At 46.7% G+C, this 18,311-nt stretch overlaps 2 long non-coding RNA genes and 1 pseudogene across 2 annotated transcripts; 2 read left to right on the forward strand and 1 right to left on the reverse strand.

Moving 5' to 3' along the window:
• Window positions 1-216: 216 nt before the first annotated feature.
• LOC150018679 (uncharacterized) lies at window positions 217-2,068 on the forward strand. The gene is made up of 3 exons (XR_016509215.1): window positions 217-1,204; window positions 1,482-1,559; window positions 2,026-2,068. It is a non-coding gene; the product is annotated as an uncharacterized LOC150018679 (long non-coding RNA).
• Window positions 2,069-6,093: 4,025 nt separating this feature from the next.
• LOC150018680 (uncharacterized) lies at window positions 6,094-6,723 on the forward strand. The gene is made up of 3 exons (XR_016509216.1): window positions 6,094-6,151; window positions 6,352-6,486; window positions 6,591-6,723. It is a non-coding gene; the product is annotated as an uncharacterized LOC150018680 (long non-coding RNA).
• A 2,928-nt stretch (window positions 6,724-9,651) lies between these two features.
• Window positions 9,652-10,952, reverse strand: LOC150018681 (phytanoyl-CoA dioxygenase, peroxisomal pseudogene; annotated as a pseudogene).
• Window positions 10,953-18,311: the final 7,359 nt, after the last annotated feature.

The raw sequence follows: 18,311 nt of genomic DNA on the forward strand, positions 1-18,311 counted from the left end.
GAATTTCAGATTTCTAAGAAGGTGTAGTTTTCAGAAATTAGAAACTATACAGTATAATCTGCATAAATGATTTACTAAGACTGAGTAAAATTGAATTAGCTTGGAAAGAGATGAAGGATTTTATGAATATAAAATGACTTTATATATCAATATATCCTCTGCATTTTGAATTCTACCTGCAACCTCTTCATTTTTAAAATCACCTTTTAATCTAGATTTCTCTAATTCTGTCCAGAAGTAGTTCGTATGTGTTTTATTTGAGGTGGTAGGGATGAGGAAGTCAGGCCGAGCAGAAATAGAATAAACTAGTGTGCACTGTAGTACTGAGGGGATATAGGTGACGAGTTATTTGGTGCCTCTACAAGGTTTATGTGCCAGTTGGGAAGAAAGTCAGTTAGCTATGGAACCTCCTAACCTCACTGTAATTTTCACTTAGAAGTTGCTTTTGAAGAGGATAAAATCCTTCTTACTCCCAAAACGGTCCTTTTAGACTCACTGGAAATATTGTGGATGGGATGGGCATTACTGGTGTTGAAGGTGTCTTCAGAAGGTAAGTGATGTAACGTAAGGTAAAGACGATGATGTTTGATGTCACAATAATTATTTGGATAGTTGATTTCTATAAATTATAGAATTCCTTGCTAGAATTACATCTCAGTGCTTTGCCAGTACTAAGGAACAGACCCTGGGTGAAAATCATAACCATTTCCCCTTCTTTCAGATAACCTGGGACCTCCTCCAGTGTATCATATGTACTGTCCTTCCCAACTTCTTCTGGAAGCATCCCACCTTTGCCCTTAGTACCTCTGTTCTAGCTAACTCTTCCTTTTTACTGCTGAAACTCCTATCGGGCGCTCACAGTCGGGCTCATATGCCTTCCCAAAGGAGCTTACGGTCCACCTCGAATGTCTGCTACACGAAATGTGCAGTTCCCTGTAGCTTTCCCACCATAGGTCTCTATACTCAGCTTTTAATGGGGCAGAGTCTAGTCAAAGTAAACTAATAATTACCATCATGAGTGACTGAAAGAAATATTTTGTAGTATTCTATTATTATATTTGCAGATATTTTAATTAATGTATAGTTGACATAGCATCTTACATTACTTTCAGGTGCTGGACGACATAGGGATTCGACACTTAGGTACCATACTAGATTGATCATCATCTAGTAGCCATAGGTCACCATACAAAATTATTACAAGGTATTGACTATATTCCCTGTGTTGTATATTACATCCCTATGACTTACTTATTTTATAACAGAAAGTTTGTATCTCTTAATCTCTTTCACCTTTTCATTCATCCCCCACTCCCACCCCAGGGCAACCATTAGCCTGTTCTCTGCATCTGTGAGTCTGTTTCTGATTTCTTTTGTTGGTTTTGTTTTTTGTTTTTTGTTTTAGATCCCACATAGAAGTGAAATCATAGCGTGCACGTCTTTCTTTGTCTGACTTCTTTCACTGGTATAACACCCTTTAGGTCCATCTAACGGCTATTGTTGCTGTTGCTTGGGGAGACACATCTGAAGAAAATACTGCTAGGGCTGATGTCAAAGAGGTAAGTGCCTATGTTTTCTTCTAGGAGTTTTAATGGTTCTTAGGTCATACATTTAAGTCTTTAATCCATTTTGAGTTTATGATTGTGTACGGTGTAAAAACGTTGTCCAGTTTTCGTTTCTCACATGTATCTGTCCAGTTTTCCCAACACCATTGAAGAGGCTCTCCTTCCCCGTCGTGGACCCTTGCCTCCTCGGCTATGGGTGAAGTAGCCGTATAAGTGTGGGTTCGTCTCTGGGTTCTGTGTTCTGTTTCATGTAGAAATATATTTGTACTGATTTCAGAAAATTCTACTGAAAGCCCACTCTGCCAAGTACTACACTCTTTGAGATATGAATTTGGAAGTTATTATCAAGAATGGTCTGAGTATACCACACATGAAGCTAGCTAGCTAGCTAGACAGACAGACAGACAGATGTGGAAAACACTGGTATGTAACAAAAGCCATATTTATAATGTGGTTGTAGGTGCTGTGAGAAAACCACGGAGGTTAAGAGTAGCACTCAGGAGACCCTGTTAACCATCGTAGAGGTGAAGTATATGACAAGGAACTCTTTATTCCTCTACCTGATGGACTGTGTCTTGTCAACAAGACACTGCTTTGAGGAACAGTGCTTCATTTTAATGTGGTGGGCCGGTGCCCAGCAGCAGGAGGGCGGGGGTGCACACATCAATAAAGACTGGTCTGGAATGCCTGCAGTTCCCTCGGGTCTCTCACAGTGTTAGAGCAGAGCAAGCAATCTCCGGTCTTTGGTACGTAAATCAGCACGTGGGCATCTCAGACCCTTCTTTTGGTATTCATTGTCTTCAGAATGGAGTCCGTTGCAGCACTGAGAGAATTCAGGTTATCTCCTCTTCCCCCCGCCAGGTTCTGAACCAGGTCGTCAGACACATGGGCGTCAGAGTCAGCGTGGTTAGTCGGGGCTGAGGAGTGCGGGCCAGACTGGCTTGCGTCTGGGCCTCTCTGCTGTCCTAGCCTTGGGACAGTCACCCAGTGGGGGTTTGAACCTGCAGGTTACACACACTCCATTAGGCCCTCTGCCTCATGTTCAACAGGGCAGAAAGGGAAGGCAGTCATGAAATTTCCAGTGTTTCTGACCCTGGCTCTACCCAGCAGGAACTGTGTCCCTAAGGCAGCCATTGACCATCCTGGGAAAAGGTATGTGCGGCAAGAGGCGAGGAGTCTTCCTCCTCAGGGAAATGTGGGAGGTGGAGGATGGGCAGACTCACTTACATCCCTGCGGTTTTCGTTCCTTCAGGCTGGTGGGGCTGGGCCTGGCTGGACTTCAGTGTCCCCTGTACTGTCTTTTAAAAATATTGACACTGACCAAATGTTTAGGGATGTGTCAGGAACATCGACATGTTTTAAATGCTCTCCCACTGTGCAGCCAGAGCTGAGAATCGCTGTCTTTAATTCACTGGCATTAACCACTAAGCCTCTGATCAGGTAACAAGGGTGAGGCTGCATCCTGTGTGGAGTGAAAGGAACGGTCTGTTACGACGGTCCTGTGTCCACCCTTAGGAACCGAAGGCTTCATTATAGGTCTCTGCAGTGCTGGTGGCGTTATAGATTTTTGCTAGAAAGGGGGTGCTATAAAGGACCCCAGTGGTGTGTTGGCCATTTAAGCAATGAGGCCACGCTGTTCGCAAGACAGAATAAAACGCATTCCCTCTTCTTTTCTCCGTCTCAGTTATGTTACTAAACACACTATTGATTACAGTTTGCCATTGACTCTGCAGTCAGAGTCAATGATAACCTGGATGTCTCCATAATGTAGAAATGAAAGTCTAAAGTCAAATTGTCTTGCCTTTTTGTGTTTAAGGTAAAAAGGCCAAACTTCTCCAATTAATTTAAGATCCAAAGAAGTTTAAAAGATTCCCCAATAGTTTCCTCTGCTCACTCTCAGGCAGAAGGGTCTTTCACGCCTGGGTAGATCTGGGCTTCCTTTAGGAGCCGTGTGCTGAGTGAACACCTGCTGGCAGAGGGTCGTTTCTTCCAGGACTCAGAAGAGTTAGTAGTCAAATGTCAGACTGCTCCTGAGCTTCATTCTTTCAATAGTCACATGATATAAGTGAGAGAAGCAACAGCGGCCAGGTCACCGAGGGGTCCCTGCAGCAGTGTAAGGACTTTAGGTTTTGCCGAGTGAGATGGAAACTGCTGGAGGGCTGTGAGCCCGAGAAGTGACTTGCATCTCCACCTGCAATACCTGTGTCACTGAAAAGGTCACCGTCTCGTGATTTGTGTATTTGACACTGAGGTACCCGATCTTCCCTCCGTGAATGTTCAAATTTCCTGAAATCATTTGATTGTCCCAATCGTTGCGAGTAGTTTGCCAGTTGAAGGCTGTGCATCTTCGGCTTTAGGAGGTGCTTCTCAGTGGCAGCAGGGGTCCCAGTCCTGCAGATGCCAGTCCAGGCCCCTCTCTTGTAATTCATTGCTTCTCCTCTCTTACGTTTCACTGGGCCCCAGCCACTGTCTCTGACGGAATAGCAGCTCAAACATCTCCTTGCTCACCAAACCCCTCTCTAGGAGTGCCTTGGCCCAGGTGTGCTTCCCTGCCCCTCTCAGCACCTTTGTCTCCTCTGGCCTTCATGATTGCTCTTTCTTCATAACAGACCACTGTGTCCTCCAAGATGTTAATCAGTTCCACTAAGTAAATCTCTTTCTTTGCCTCAAAGGTTCTCAGCCAAGGGCAGTTCTGTCTCCTAGAGGATAGCCGGCAGTGTCTAAAGACATTTTTTTATTTTCAGAAAGGGGCAGAGGGGTGAAGAGGATACGCTCGACATTTAGCTGGTTTCAGCCAGGGAGGCCGCTGAAACGTCCCGTGTACAGGGCCGACCTCGCAACTGGGAAGGGTCCAGTGCCGCGGCCCACGCAGCGCGATGTCGAACCTAAGAGACCAGAGAGCATGTCGACCTGGAGATTCAAAGAAAAACGCAGACACAAGATGAATGCAAAGCGGGGGTCCGGTGGCCCGTTGCCCTCGGATGGAGAGACAGTGACACAGGCCTGAGTCCACCAAGTTTATTTATAACATTCCAGTACATCAGCTACTGACATCAGCAGTCAGGAGGGAAAACTAACAAGTGAAACTTCTAAGAAACAAAACTGATGAGAAACTTCTGAGAAAGCTGTAGGCGGCGTGTTCTCAGATATCTCGCAAGTAGCTCCTGCTCTAACCTAGTAGTCAGGATGTCCCCTGCTCCTGCTGTTTCCAGCCGGCGCGGCTCCAGCCCTCGTATTCGGCCAGGCAAGACCTTGCAAATACCTGATCCCGGCCAAGCGAGCTGGCCTTCCTTTTGGAACTTCAGCTTTCACCGTGCCCTACAGTCCAGCCCCAAAAGGTGCACAGCGCCGGGACTGAGACACCCTCCTCCAGCTTAATCGGCCTCTCTTCCCGTATTGTCTTCTCTCAGCCTCTTCTGTTCTAACAGGTAAGACTGCGGTATGTTTTTTAAATCACTTCCTTCTCGATTTTAGAGTTTGCATATGTGATTCCTAACACACATCCTTGGGTTGGAAATACTTTGCGTTGTTTCTCTACTCCAACCCAAGAAGACCATAGAGTCTCTTTATAATTGAGGCCTTCATTCCTTTTCACTAGTTGATTAGTAAAAGATTCCTTCCTTTGGCAGTGAAACTGGTTTGGATCTCTGAAATCTAAAGCCATGTCAGTGCTCAACTTGAAATCACATAGGGGCCCTGAACTTGTGGACAAACCACTTATATTCACAGTCGGTCCCGCCACACTTTTTAATGGGCCTGGAGGACGCTCAGAACCGCATAAACAGACACCAGATTTTGGTACTGCTGATTCAGTACATTAAACATGTAATGCTAAATACATTGTACAGTCTCAGCCCGAAGACCTGCTGGGAAACGCAGTAAAGCCATCAGTAAAAAATGCCGGAGTATCCTGCAACGTCCCTCATACCTAGAATTGAGTCTTCAGTTTTTATTAAGACCTGTGTGGTAAGCACTTGCTAAGATACATTTTTAAAAATGTTGGTGCTTATAAACAACAGAGGCAGTTAGCTGTTCTGAATTGTCAAGGTCATCAATCCCTCACGACCTCCCTTACTAAAATTTGTGGTGTCAAGCCACTTGCTCTGGCCATACCAGTTATTTTGGTATTAAAATGTTTCTCCATGTATAACTTAAGATGCCAACCACAGCACTAGATCTTGGGTTTTGAGGAGCTTTCAATAAGTTAGACCTTTTTCTCTTCACTCAAAGTTGGAACTAATTGAGGGGAAAAAAAAAACAAAACACGGAAGAGCCTTGGGAATGGGAATAGGATAGAGATCAAAATGTCAGGTTGCTACTATTAAAACTCTTGGAGAACAAGACTCAGGAGTGAGGTCAACAGGGTTGCCAGTGCTGTCACACTCATAGCCTAGCCTAGCCTAGCGTCGTGCGTGAGAATTGGGCCTGCAATGTAAATGCCCTTACCCAGCACAGGGAGAGAGGAGAAAGAAAGTGACTAGTGCTTATCTCCTTTTAATAGATCAGTTTCACCACATAAGGAAACATGAGTCGAGGGATGTCACTGCCCCGAACAGTGGCCCGGGAATGAATTCATTCAGAATGGGGTGAGAAGCCCAGAGCCTCGTACTACTGTAGGTTCCTCCACAAAGAAACAAGAAGCCTGTGCGTGCAGTAAGTTTGTCCCTCCCCCCAATCAACTACCATATGACTGGCCTCTATTAGTTTTATAATACTGTTCCTACTGTTACTAAATACGTCATCAAGTTGCATTTTGTTCTTCTAACACGTATGTTCTCCTTTCTAGGTCCTCCCGTATGATCCTCTGTTTGACTGGACCATGAACCCTTGGAAAGCTTCGTATTCACAGCAGGGGCTGGGGATGAAACTGAGCTCCACTTCACTCTGAATGCGGATGGACCAGGAACGCAAACAGTCTCCGGTGAGCAGTATTTTAGGAAGAGCCGTCAGTTGTTCAGATTTTCCTATTCCCGAGGCTCTTTGAAATGATCTGCCTCATTAATGCCTTTGTGTTCTTGTCATTAGTGAAATTGGCCAGAGTTTCAACAAAGTTCCTGAGGATCTCTTGATGAGAATACAAGAGAAGCTCAAAGGAGTGGAGGAAGGAGCTGTGCTCAGTGTGGGTGGACGAGCCAATTTACTCCTACAACAGGCCATGGACCCCAAAAACCTCAGCCGGCCTTTCCCAGGGTGGGAAACTTGCGTGTGATATTCAGCATATGAATCACTCTTGAATTCAAGCTTTGGAAATTATACGCTGGCCTTTATCTCGAACCCACACACATACGTTGAATATATAGTGTTACTCCTTAACTAAGCAAACTAGCTACTGTGTTTTTTTTTTTTAAATGTGAACTTCTCACTTCGGTCACTTAGACATGCTTTGAGGTCTCAAGGAACATCTCTTCTTGCGCCCTTCAGACATAATTGTCATTCATGCTCCGTTTCTTGGCTAAACAGCTATTTGTTTTTCTTCTCAAGTACACGCTGTATCATTTTCAATAGAATCTCTAACTTGACGCTTCAGCTGAAACAGAGGCAGCAGGAAAGCAAGAGCGTCCCTGGCAGCTTTTCCTCTAGGATGAGTACAACAAATGTCCTGCTGGTTTTGAGGTGGCCTTTCCTTACAATCTGCTTCCCCAATTTTACGTATGAATGGAAGATATTCAATATTCGTATGTAAAAGGAAGAAAGCCCCTTCAAAATAGTAACCATCTCTATATAGCATGGTCAAACTATCTTAAAAATAAGCAATGTTGAAAACAAGTTAGTGTTTAAGGAAGTATGTTTAGATTTTCAATAGCAAAATCATGCAAGGTTACTGGATAAAGAGTTGTTATATTGTGGAGAACACATTTCAGAGACACAGATAGTATGGTTACTAGTTTTTAAAAATGTATGTTGGACCTACTCATTCTTTTCTCTTTATCTTTTAAGCTCTCTGTGTTTCCTATTACTTCTCTTTGGGTGATGCCTTTTTCTCTGTTTTCTAGTTCATGAATTAGCTTGTCAGCTGTTCATATAACCTCCTAAAATTATTCATTGGGTTGCTGTTAATTTCTAGCTGCGTATCATTCTTCAGATCTGCCTGTTGTTTCAGGGTGCCTAGTTGTTTTTTTAACTTTTCAGTTCCTTTTACGTCAGTGGTCACTTTATGCATGCTCATTTTATAGTGTCTCTAATAGTTCTATTAAAACAATTTCCTCTTGTCTATATATGTTGATTCTCATATCTGGTAGACTGTTTACGCAGGTATTTTGTAGTTTTGAAAGAGGAGCTCATTTTCAGCAGGGCTTTCTCTGTACTACTCTTGAGTGATGTGTTAAGAATAGTGCCTTCTGGATAAGTTTTGTGTCTCCTTATGTCCTATTCCCAGGGCTGTTACCGACAAAGGACCACTATTATTTTAATTTCTCAGCTTCAGAGTTTCCAGACCTCAAGAGGAATGTGGAGACCCCCCCCCCCCCAGGCCAGGACAGACACTTTTCCTCTTCACCTGCCTGTCCTAGTGGCAGAGTGTTCTCTTGACTTCCCTTTCACTGAGGGGTCATCCGTGACTTGCCTCCTATTTATAGAGGGCTTCGGGGGAGGGGCATTTAATTCCTACCTGCTGCCTTTTGCAAGGCCAAGGTTCCATGAGTTCCCTTATAGCTTGTTCAAGCTGAAACCCACAGGTTGATGATGAGATGGGCAAATTGTGCCAGGCCAGCTAGGAGAGCTAGAATGTCAGCTCACAGCTTATGTGTCTACTTTTCAGTTTCCTTCCATTTTGGCCCTCAGGATATCCCCTTACTTTCTTGTAAGTTCTCCTCTTCATGTAATAGATTGTTTCTTACATCTTCTTCAGCATTTCTGTGTTTTGTTGCAGAGGAAGAGTTGAGCTATCAAGTTTGCTCCACAGCTAGAAATGGGACACTTTCCTGTCTCCATACTGTCATCAGATAACAAGTAAAACTACTGACTTACCTATTGGTGAATAGAATTCCTCTTCCACCCTTAGGAAGGTGTTCGTTTCTGCTGCAGAGATTAAGAAACAGGTGGTTGAACTTTCCTCGTATTGTTTAGGTAACCAGTTTATGTAAATAGTTGTTTCTCTTTTGAAGGGTTAGCGTTTCTGTCTCTTGCCAATAGCAGGCACTCACTCAGCTCTTAGCTCCCCATCTTCCTCCCCCTCCTCAAACAATCTCTAGCACTTTGTAGACTATAAATTTCTTGGTTTGGTTTCTGGAGAGCTGTTCTTAATATTATTTTTCCTTTCCACTTGCAAACTCATCTTGGTGTATCTTCTTCTTCTAGGCTGACTTCACTCGTCATAAAACTACCATTATATACCAAAGATTAGTAAGTCAAAGGAATGTATGCAACTTCGAATGTCTTTAGTTAAGAAAGCCTTGAAATCTTCATGAATGAATAAAAAGGGATCAGTTAGATGATAGTCTAGGTAAATGAATTTGTAACTAATTCTTGCTAATAGATGTATCCAAAGAGCTTTGAATAACATCGTGAACCGACTCTTCAGCCTTTAATAGTGTACTATGAGGCTTCTGTCCCATTCAAATATTCTTACTAATGGCTTTGAAAAGTTTACCCAATATACAGATAACAGAGGTAGGGGAATTATAGGTAAGGAAATTAGAATTCTAAAAGATTTTGACAAGCTGGAACACTGTCTAGAAATAAATAGGACAGGAATTTATCGAGAACAGATGAGCAGTGCTTAGGTTTATAAAACATTAGTTACAGAATATCTGTTGTATGCTGAGTACCTGATGTGCATTATATGCAGCATCTTTTGCAAGATTAGCAGCGTTATTTCAGTTTACACCTGGGGAAAGTAAAACTTGGAAAACTAAAGTAAGGATATTAAGGCCACAATGTAGTAAATCGATCATACAAGTCCATGAAGTATCCCTAACTTGAAAAGCTAAAAATGTAGATACGGGCTAAAGCAAATAATCGCAAAGATAAAAAACTTTGGACTTGTTAAAGACTTAAGTAAGCTAGGTTTAAAAAATATAAAACCTGTTATACTGGCTTGAAATAATAGAGATACGTGCCGTTTGGAATTTTTTTTTTTTTTTTTATACAGCAATCACCTTTATTTGGTTGTAGCCCTAACTTTATTTTCCTTAGGACAGTAACATTTCACTTTTATTGTTTTCACATTCATCAAAGCAACACCACTCCACTGCACAATTACCCTCATGCGATTGAGTACCTGATACATGCATTCTGATTTTGTTAACAAACGATACAAAAGATTATGTCACCTCATTATGAAAATATTCTCCTTAGACACCTTGTTTGATTTTGGTATTCTTTAAGAGTTATAGCAAAGAGCCATTTCAAAGGTTGAGTCTTTCTCCTTTCACAAGCCGTGCTCGAAATCTCCAAACATCCTTCATGGAGATACCTTCAAGTCCATACAATTTTTTTGCGAGCAACGTAACTTCCTTCTCAATGTTTTCTTGACTAGTGCCCTTCACATCAATGTTGTGGCAGTCAGCACCAGCAAAGTGGCAAGAAATTGCCTTCCGGAATCCTTGAGTTCTGTTCTGACCAGAGCCATGGATGAGCAAAGGATGAAAGAAAACGGTGTCTCCCTTCTCCATCACAAGGTGAACCCGGGCGCTGTTTTTGTCATAGTCCTGGATCCCATGAAACATTATGTTAACTCCCCCCTCCCACTGGGGATAATCATGCGGCTTCAGGGTGCTTTTGTGCGTGCCTGGAAGCACCACCAAGCAGCCATTGTTCCAGTCAATGTGCTCCATGGCTGTCCAAGCACACACAATCTTACTGCTGGGCCTGAAGGGGAAGTAGTGCAGATCCTGGTGCAGGGGATGGCGGGATGTCTTCTTGCCAGAATCTGGAGGTTTGTTTATCAGCATTGTATGCATGGCCATAATATTGGGTCCAGTGAAGCACTCCACATATTTCAGAATCTCAGGGAGAGCACAGTATCTGAAGAGTTCCTTATCCTCTTGGAAATCTTGGACTTTGGTAACCACTTCTTCACTTAGAGCATATTCTGATTTTGCAAGGGTCACATCTCTCATTACCGTTAATCCAAGTGGTTTTACCTCCCGTCTGCAGATTCTTTCAAACTCATTCCTGAAGCATTCAATATCAGCATCAGATAGCAAATTTTTAATGACAAGAAACCCATTTTCTTCGTCAAATTTTCTCTGGTCTAGGCTTAGAACATTATTATCCAGGGTATACTGGAATTGTTGAGGATGGAAAGTGGCAGGAGAAAGAGCCCCTGAAGTGGGGTGAGCTATGACGGCCCCGGCCGAGGGGCGGCCGAGGTGGCCCAGCACCACGCGCAGGCGAGAGAAAGCGTGCGACCCGTCCATGGTGACCACCGAGAGACCGGGCAGCTGAACATCCACTCCACTTGACTTCGGCCGGGGCCTGGAATATTTTAATTACACCTTAATGAAGTGATATGTTTTGTAGTGATGTCTTTAAGTACTATTGAATGTATTTCTTTACTATTCTGTGACCTGTTTTTGAATAAATATTTCTAAAACAAACATATGCTAAGACTCATTCACGTTATTCTAGTGTGTGCGTGTTCTGTGTGCCAGGCACGGTGCTGGTTCCCAGGGCAACAGCAGTGAAGCGGGGCAGGCACAGGCAGCCCTTACGCGGCTCCGTCTGGGTCAGACCTGCAACTCAGCGTGCCGTGTGAGCTGGGAAGCCTGCTACTCAGAACCGGCCCGGTGCGCTGCATCTCAGATAGTCTGAACTGTCTGCTCGTTTTCCTTAACTGTCCTATGACAAACAGGCAAATGAATGTTCTTTGGACCTAGAGAGTGACCTAGTTGACATTTCCAATGTCTAAAAGATATGTGTTGGAATGTGACAGATACAAAGATCCCGTCATCTCAGATGTGAAGTTTGTATGCCGCACGTTCCTTTTTTCTTTTTCTCTTTTCTTCCTTTTTTCAGAAAAATTGAATTTATTGGAATGACATTGGTTAATGAAACCTTACAGGTTTCAAGTGCACAGCTCCATAATACCTCATCTGCACTGCTTGTTCTGTGCTCACCACCGGAAGTCAGGACTCCTCTCACCCCCGTGGGTCCCCTCTTGCCCTTCTCCGCCTCCCCACCGCTCTTTCCCTCTGGCATCACCATTCTGTTGTCTGTGCCATTCTGTTTGTTTGTTCTTGCTTAATTAATCCCTTCTCCTTTTGAACCCAGCCTCCCAACCTGCCTCCTTCCTGAGAGTTCTCAGTCCGTTCTCTGTATCTATGAGTCTGTTTCTATTTCGTTTACTTTGTTCATTAGAGTCCACATATCAGTGGCATCACACGGTATTTGTCTTTAATGACTGGCTTATTTCACTCAGCATAATGCTCTCCAGGTCCATCCATGCTGTCACAATAGGAAAGATTTCCTTTATTTCCCCCTCTTTCTTTCTTTCTCCCTTCCTTCCTTCCTTCCTTCCTTCCTTCCTTCCTTCCTTCCTTCCTTCCTTTCTTTCTTTCTTTCTTTCTTTCTTTCTTTCTTTCTTTCTTTCTTTCTTTCTTTCTTTCTTTCTTTCTTTCTTTCTTTCTTCTTTCCTTCCTTTCTTTCCTTTCTTTCTTTTGCCAAGTAGTATTCCATTGTATAAACGTACTACTTGCTTTTTATCCACTCATCTATTGATGGGCATGTGGGCTGCTTCTGAATCTTGGTTATTGTAAATAATTTGCATTTTGGGTTTCTTTGGATATAGTCTCAGAAGTGAAAGCACAGGGTCATAAGGCAGTTTCATGTATAATTTTTTGAAAGACTGCACACTGTTTTCTGTAGCGGCTGCACCAGTCTGCATTCCTACCAGCAGTGCCCGAGGATTCCCTTTTCTCCGCATCCTCGTCAGCACTCGTTTGCTGATTTAGTCATGGTAGCCATTCTGACAGGTGTGAGGTGATATCTCGTTGTGGTATTAACTTGCATTTTTCTGATGACTAGTGACAATGACCATCTTTCCGTACATCTTTGGCCATCTGTATGTCCTCTTTGGAGAAGTGTCTATTCAGGTCGGTGCCGGCCATTGCTGGTTTCTGGAGATTTCCATTGGTCATTTTGGTGTCCACTTCCTTATTTCTCTTTCTGGGTCCAGATCTGATGAGGGTTTTCTAATCCAGTGGTGTTATCCAGAGAAAACCAGGCCTCAAGTTTGCTGCTCAGGCTAGGACTTTAAATCTTGTGCATCTGCTGGTCTCCCAGAGTTGTCTGTAAAGTCACCTTCAGAACTTTAACTGTGTTCTTGGGTGGATATTTCCTTTCCGCCACAAAGAACATATGACCTTCTGGTAACTTTCAGTGGTAAAAAGAGGGAGCTGCACTCTCCTGTATTTTGTCACTAGCGGATTTTCATCATTGAAGATATGCCGGCTGTCCTGCGGAGATCCCAGGGAGCAGAAGCTGCCGAGTCCCCATTTTGGACCATCCAGAGGGAAGCTTCAGGGTTTTGGGTCCCTCGGCTGGAATACCTCACTCGTGACAGAGTACTTGGAGGGGTGCATGCTATGCTCCCATCCTTCCGAAACTGCACTCCATAAGCTATACGCTATGTAATAAATAAACCCAGCAACCAAGAACGGTGTGCTCAGGGACATCGTGGGGACAGTGGTCAGCCGATAGCCATCCCAAGCAAGACCCATCTTTGTTAAAGGGTATTTCTTAGATGTCCAGTTAGCAGGGTAATCAGCTGAACTTGGGTCCCGGACTCAGGACCCCCACGGTTGCATGCTTCAATCAAGCAGGACAAGGAACTTGAGCTAACTGTTATTCCTTTGAGCAATGACTTGGGAAATAGCAGTGACCTATTCCTTTGAGCAATGACCTGGGGAATAGTGGAAATTTTTTTTCTATCAAGCTGTATTTCTGTCCAAGTTCCTGCACCTGAAATGATTTATAAACCCCCCCAAACCCAAGGTTGGGGCTGTCCACCTAAGTCTGGCTTGTGGATAGGTGGGCAGTCGCTGGCCAGCTAATAAAGGCTCTTTACATTCTAATTTGGTTGTCTCTGACAGTTTGGTTCTCGCACTTGCTCCACAACAGTCATGAAAGCACCCCAGGGTCCTGCGGGCCACTTGCGGGGTGAAATGCCCTCGCTGCCCACTTCCAACAGAGCTCCGGCTCTCCCAAGTGTGGCCAGCAGGGGGTGCCCCTGGCTTACACTTCTGCCCCTCTCTATGGGCGCAGGGTTGCTACTGCAGGGTCACTGCCTCCAGGAGTCCAGGCTGGGGAGGCAGGTGTTGGGGGTATGCACCAGTAGACTGTGTTGCCCTCTTTGCAGGGGACTCATCCCCAGAGGCAGACAGGGTGGGATGAAAGAGTTCATGCTGTATGATGCATGGAGGACATTGCCCAGGGATGCAGGGCTCTGACCAGGAAAAGGGGTCGTTGACCCGGATCCAGGCATGGGAGAGCTGCAGACCCCCACGCTCGCCTGTCAGTGGCCTGCTTACCAAACAATCCCTGGTGAGTGTCAGATGTGTGACGGTAGGTAGGAGGTGCTGGGTGCTCCTTGCAGGCTTGGTTTGGGATACCCTTACTGTGGGAATGATGCTCACCAGGCTGCTTGTGGAAGGTGCGAGCTGGGAGGGGCCTTCAAAACTATTGTTGCCTGCGTGGGAAAACAGTGATACAAACACAAGGAGTAACAAAAGCAGCTGCCCTTACTGCTCTGCTCCTGGTTCCATGCCTCCCTTGGAAGACTGCACACACCTTGTGCTCTCAGCAGGAGGGATCTGGAGAGCTGTGTTTAAGAACGGGGATTCCAGAACCCAACTTTCTGGATCCAGGTCCTGACCTGGGGGTCAGGGGACTCTCAGGCTCTGGGGCAAGGATTCAAGGGTAAGTACTTGATTTAGGAGGCATTGTCAGGGGGGTGGGCAAGTGGGGCCGGGAAAGGAAGGAAGCCCTGAAGGGTGTGTTATCAAGGATATTGCCACCGGGGCCCTGGGGCTCTGTCCTGCTCAGAGCCTGCGACAGAGCATGTAGCGTGTCCCCGGAGCTGGGGCTCTGGTGCACCAAGCCCACACCTGTGTGGGCCGAGAACTTCTGCGGCAGTAACTCTCAGGCCCCCAGCTGTTTTAGCTCACCTGCTCTTACAACTGGAAAAAGCCCTGAGGTCAGTCACAGGTGGCCCCAGACTCTGGCATGAAGAAGTGGGTTCTGGGGGTGTTCTGGGGGCAGGACAGCGACAGAGTCCACTTGGTAGCTGGGTGACCTCAGGCAGTCGCTCCTCCTCTCTGTCTATGTCCTCACCTGTTAAGGAGCCAGCCTGGTTCAGTGAAGGTAAAGGGCTTAGTGCAGAGCGCAGGAATCCCAGGAGTCGGGAGGAAGTCCCCTTTCATCCCATTTTACAGAGGAGGAAGGTGAGGTCAAGCGGTGAGCCTCAAGCGCACAACCACACAGCTCAAGGGACAGAGCTGGGTCTGTCTGACAGAGCCACACACAGGACCCCCTGTCCAGTGCCCTCCTGGGGTGAGGGGGTCGGGGGGTCCAGGCTGTCACTGGCCTCCAGTGCCTGCCCCTCTCCCTCTCGTGCTGAGCCGATGTCCCCAGCAGAGGCGATAGCACTGGCCCTCATCCTCAGCGGGGCCTCCCGACCCATCCAGGAGCCCTCTGCGCTGCCCCTCGAGGGTCCACAGGGCACTGGCTTGGCAACGTTGAGCAGGCAGGAAGCCAGAGGAGGAAGGGGCCTCCAGCACTTCCCCCAACAAGCCTGGTGAGTGACCCAGCCAGCCAGCGCACCTCAGCATCTGAGAGTCCAGGCTGCAGACCCCTCGTGCTCTGCCCCCGCCCCCACCCCCACCCCTACCCTGTGGCCGCACCAGGCTGCTTTTGGTCTGTCTCTGAATGGCTCTTACCTAGAACGCTTGGAAGCAACCTCTGTGAACAGCTTGGCTTGGCCTTCTACAGGGCAGAATATTTACTCACACGTTTTCTTATTCATTCATTCATTCATTCCTTTGCTCAACCATCTTTTCTCAGCCTGGCTTGAAGCTGGCCCTGGGGGGCTGGCCGGGGCTGTGCCATTTCCCGCACCTCCCGCCAACATGCAGCACAGGCTGTGCTGGTTGTGCAGCCAGCAGGGTCAGGGGCGACTCCGCAGCTTGTTTGCGGTGGGGATGAATGAGAAAATGTCCATCGTAAGCACTCGAGAAAAGTTACCTAACAGCATTATTCTCTTTATTAATATGCAGGGGGACCAAAGCCCCTGCCCACACTTATTGGTGTGGAAGGGTGTAGCCAGGTGAGGCCAGAGAGCTGAGCGGGAGGAGACAGGACTCAGGGTGAGGGAGGTGACTGTGAGCCTTACCCAAGGCCAGGGAGGAAGGGCCTTCCAGAGAGCCCTGTCAACCACTTGCATCATCACCATCATTAACCCTGTGGAGTGTTTACTATTTCAGTAACTCACCAAATTCTCCCAAGCCCTCTATGAGGCCTCTCATTTCAAAGGTGAGGAAATGGAGGCCCAGAGAGGTTCATTAACTTGCCCAAGGTCACACAGCCAGTGAGTGGTAAAATCCCAGTCAAGCTCCGAGTGCCTGTGCACAAGCCGACTGCCCCCTTGAGCCCCCACCTCCACTGTGACAGGGCCCACAGCTCTCCAAGTCCCCTTCCAGTGGCACCTTCTTGAATTGCAGGCTTTGTTGGCGGATGAGTCATCTTCACCTCAAGTAGCCGGTCCCAGCCACTTAATGCTGGAGTCAAACCACAGACCTGTCCTGCCCATCTCTCCTGGAGCTCCCGCCGTGGGCCTCATCACCTGCCTTCCCATGAGCCCGTGCTTCAGGCAGCCCCGTCTTTACGGCCCCAGCCACTGTGATGGCATCCGAGATGGCCTGTTTCCTGACGACATCACAGGGGAAAATGAGTCCAAAGCGCAGCCTGGGAGAGGATGACTCGCAGGAGCAGCTGGACAGGCAGCTGCCTGACAGTGATTGAATAAGCAAGAGGGAAGTGGAAGCTTGGACAGTGACCTGGGGTCTTAGGTGACATTCAGGTCTGGGTTAGAGTCCCAGCTCTTACACCTGAACAGGTCACTCTTCTTCACTGAGCCTCAGTTTCCCCACCTGACCTGTCAGGGGTGTTGCGGGTATAAATGAGGTACGTCGTGCTCGGCCCACATCTGCCTGGGTCCCTCCCTTCTGATCTGTGCACGCACCCCAGCTCCTGGCACTGACTTCCCGCACTGCTGCTCCTGCATCCTTCCCCAGACAAGGCCCGGGGCTCCTAGGGCAGAGCCTGGAGAGCCTGCAAGTGCTCTCCTCCACCCTGCTCCACAGCCCTCAGCTAATAATGACTGACAGGTGTGACCCGACATCTGGAAGCCCCGCTTCCATCTCAACTCTCTCTGAGATGGAATTTATACCCCTGAGCTCCCTCAGCGTCAGGTTGAGGCCAGGCTTCTCTGGAATCAACTACCAACTCCCAGAAGCAGCCTAAGAATCATGCCTAAATCTTCCCCCTCCCCCTCCCAGAGCTTGAGCCCACCTGGCATTGTCATGTAACACAACCTTTCCTTATCTCAGAAAGCACCTGCAGTAGCTTCTAATGTTTAACTGCTGTCCTTAACACATTGCATACGGGTGTCGAGAATTCTCATCATTTCTAAAAGGCATTTAAATACCCTGGTACGCAACATGTTAAGGAAAGGCCTGCACTTCCTTCCCAAGGGTGCACTACGTGTCCACAGTGAAGGAGGAGAACCAGTAGCATGGGCAAAGCCCGTTTAAAGCATTTTGTTTCAGAAATCAAGCTGACTTGCATTTAGCGATTGCTAGCACTAGAGAGTTCCCAAGTAAGGTGGAAGAAAACTGGGACTGGATGTTGACCAGGAGCCTGCTCTTGGCTTGTCCAGTATTCATTCTCCCCCTTCTTTCTAGGTAACCAGGTGAGCAGCTACAAGTCTACCTTTCCCACTCCCCTTGCAAATAAGGATGGCTCATGTGACCCGAGCAGAAGTTGTTGGGCAGGACTTCCAGAAAAACTACAGGGAAAAAAAGCACTCCCCAGAGGCCATTTTGTGGCCTTGAGGATGGAGCTGAAGTAAACATGGCAGAGCAGAAGGACAGAGAAATTGTAGGCTCCTGATGAGGGCTAGAACCCCACACATGTCCTGGCAGTCCCTATGTCTTGACTTGTGAGAGTAGACCTCTATGCCAAGCCGCTACCTTCTGGGTTTCTGTTCCTTTCAGCTGGATCCAATTCCTAACTAATACAGACCTATAGTTTTGGTCCTCTCCCCATGATTTACAGCTGTCCACACAGCACCTTCGGGAGAATTAGGAAGAGGCTCCTTCAGCCCCAAAGGCACCTGACTTGGAGAATGCAGCGCAGGCTGGACAGACACCGCCTTCTCCCTTGGCTGAGCAACGTGCAGGGCACAGCCTGACCTGCTCGTGTAGGTCCTGCCTCTGCTCCCCTCACCAGCAGTGACAACCATTGTCATTTTAGCACATATCCATGCACACCATTTTCTAAACATTTACTTACTACTATATTAATCCTTGTTTACTGATCCTGGACACTGGGCTGAGGGTATTCCAGGGTCAGCATACAAAGTATCATTTCTACCAGAAGGGATCATGCAGTCATCCAGATGATTTGGGGATGATCTAGAATCGTCTGTGGCTTTCTCCCATGTCTGCTCCTGCTGGCGTCACCTTTCTGCCTTCTCAGACCCAACTCTCCTATGTCTGTGCCTGTGACCTGAGCCACGTGCAGCTCCTC

This window comes from Furipterus horrens, unplaced genomic scaffold (genome assembly GCF_987537825.1).
Source record: "Furipterus horrens unplaced genomic scaffold, mFurHor1.1.pri manual_scaffold_2, whole genome shotgun sequence".
Classification (NCBI taxonomy): Eukaryota; Metazoa; Chordata; class Mammalia; order Chiroptera; family Furipteridae; genus Furipterus; species Furipterus horrens.